The 2500-nt window shown below is 50.4% G+C and overlaps 1 protein-coding gene across 1 annotated transcript in view; it reads left to right on the top strand.

The window, feature by feature from the left end:
• mcc (MCC regulator of WNT signaling pathway) overlaps positions 1-2500 on the top strand; it is a 133468-nt gene that overhangs the window by 25121 nt on the left and 105847 nt on the right. The gene's annotated exons all lie outside the window — the stretch shown is intronic.

Here is a 2500-nt window from a genome sequence, read left to right as displayed (position 1 = left end):
TAGTGATTCATTTTTCCTGATTCCTAACACCACTCTTCATAGGAGTGCTGAGCTCTGCCTCTGTACAGACACAGCCAAGCCGGTCCAGTATGGTAGTGCTGGAGATTTTTCTGCACTCAGATCCACTGCACTTCAGTAAGGACTGCCTGAAGGTCAAGGGCTCTGTGGTCATTGATCAAGCCGAGTTGTGTTGGATGGGGTGGCGGTATGGAGTAGGAGGTATGGGGCGAGCCACTGAAGGAATGCTGGTTACAGGACAGCTATAGGTACGGAGGCTGAGGCCCCTCCTCGCTAAGGCTTTTAACATAATTATAATCCCGCGGAAGCGTGACAGTGACTTACTACATGCATCCGGGCAGATAGGGGTCGACCCTTTAGCAGCGCTGCAACATGGGCATTTCATCACAGAAACGACTCCTCCGTCAGCATATCATGCATGTTCCATAGAGCTCCATAATGCAGATGAGTTGCTTTTATCAGCGTGCACAACCCCAGGGGTACACGCCTGCACCACTAAACCTGACACACTGGAGCTGCTATCTCCGTAAGAGGTTGGCCCTTGCATACTCCACCCCTTTACGCCTGGGAAAGAAAACACTAAATTAAAGACCTACCAGAGACTGCGCCAGTGTTCCATGTTTTTATATCAAACAGATTTTTTTTCGACAGTGTAGTCACCAAACTAAACAGATTTTTCCCATTAAAGCACCTCCTGCTTGCCAGTGGAGAACGTGGAAGAAAGGGTGGGGGGGGGGCGTGAGGAATGTAGCGGCGACTTTCATAAAAACCCACCAGCGACACTCTACTACCACAGACAGACAGAGAAACACAGCGGTTCAGGGTGTTGTTAAACGGCATTAACAATTAGCCATTCCCTTGTGAGGTAGTCACCCCCTGTCTTGGCCCTAACCCACAGCTGAATGAGTTTCATTAGTCTGTGAGGGGGGATGAAAACTGGTTCTCCTTTCTTAGCACGAGTGGAGGTGAGGAAAATGGCCGACTCCGGAGCGTTGTGTTTTTGTGGCTCCTGAGAGGGGCATTAGTGTAATTGTTTGATTTATTTGGTCCGGTTCTGAAGGAAGCCAGAGGCCTGAAAGAAGGGCTGTTTGAATCAATGGGCGGTTTGTGCGGAGCTGGTGTAGGTTTGTGTGGAACTGTGTGCGTTATTCTGAGGAACGCGCTGAAGATTGGTCGCGCCTGGTCCCAGCGATTCCCTGTCCCTATGGTGCGTGGTGCGCTCTGTCTTGGATGAGATGTTGCTTTCTCCACAGTGGGTCCATTTGATACCAAAGCCCAAATGGGTTAGTCTCCCTTCTAGAAAGCAAGCAGTGAAAACAAGTATTGGACTGTCAACAAATTTGTGTGTGTGTGTGTGTGTGTGTGTGTGTGTGTGTGTGTCTTCTTGAGTTTATTTGTGCAGACTTTTTAGGATTAGAGTTAATGGATGTGTGTAAAGGGAGTGTGTGTGTGTGTGTGTGTGTGTGTGTGTTTGTGAGAAAACAGTGAAGCCAGGATCGCAGTCCCTCCTCCTCTCATCTCCACTTTAAACCCGCGGGCTGTTCCAGGGAGGGAGTGGGAACTAAAAGGAGCCTCTAAAAAGAACAGTCTCTCGCTGAGATCAATTCAAACGTATTTATAGAGAGGAGGGGGGAGTAGAGGAGGGAGAGTAGAGGAGTAGAGGAGGGGGAGAGGATCACAACCAGATTGGCAGGCGTCCAAGAGCGCCTGGTGCCAGTCCTTGTAAAAGCCAGCAGTGAATGATGACAAGGAACCCCCCCCCCTCCTACGAAGAGAGTAAGGGGATTTGTGTGTGTGTGTGTGTGTGTGTATGTGTGCATATGTGTGTGTCCCTTTGAGTGTGTGTGTGTGTTTCTGTGTACATGACATCCAAAAACAAAGGAGGAAGGAACGCAGGAGGAAGACACCTTGAAAGGGAGCGTTCATCAACAGGGGCTCATCCTTCCTCCCGGCCCCGGAGAATGCTGGGAAGCTTCCTCAGGCTGCGGAAGCAGGCAGTAATCTCCCATTATGTCCCCGTGTCATCCCCAACTATTGTCTCACAGCACAAGGCACCTTGGCTCGGCTCCAGAGCTTGCCCTCCTCCTCCTCCTCCTCCTCCTCCTCCTCATCATTCCCCTCCTTCCCCTCCTGCTAAACCAGCCATTGGGCATTCAGCATCTGTGCCCTGACACACACACACACACACACACACACACACACACCTCTAGATCATTAGATACCGATGGCTGTTTTGGCTTATCGCTGTCAAGGTGTCGGCTATCTACATAAATTTTTCCGAGACGGGACGCGAGACACAATTCTCCCGAGTTGTTTACAGATGATTAATTTCGGCCTCAATAATGACAGCAATCTGTCCTCCTCTGTCTGCCACGGGCGGTAAGTGCTGTCCGATTGAGAGTGTGTGTGGGGGGGGTGGTGGTGAGTTGAGGTGGGCATAGGATGGGAAATGTATGTCATCCGTAATGCCCGGCTTTACGCA

The sequence above is a fragment of the Alosa sapidissima genome, chromosome 13, assembly GCF_018492685.1.
Source record: "Alosa sapidissima isolate fAloSap1 chromosome 13, fAloSap1.pri, whole genome shotgun sequence".
Taxonomy (NCBI): domain Eukaryota; kingdom Metazoa; phylum Chordata; class Actinopteri; order Clupeiformes; family Clupeidae; genus Alosa; species Alosa sapidissima.
This window is presented reverse-complemented; position numbering and strand designations above follow the sequence as displayed.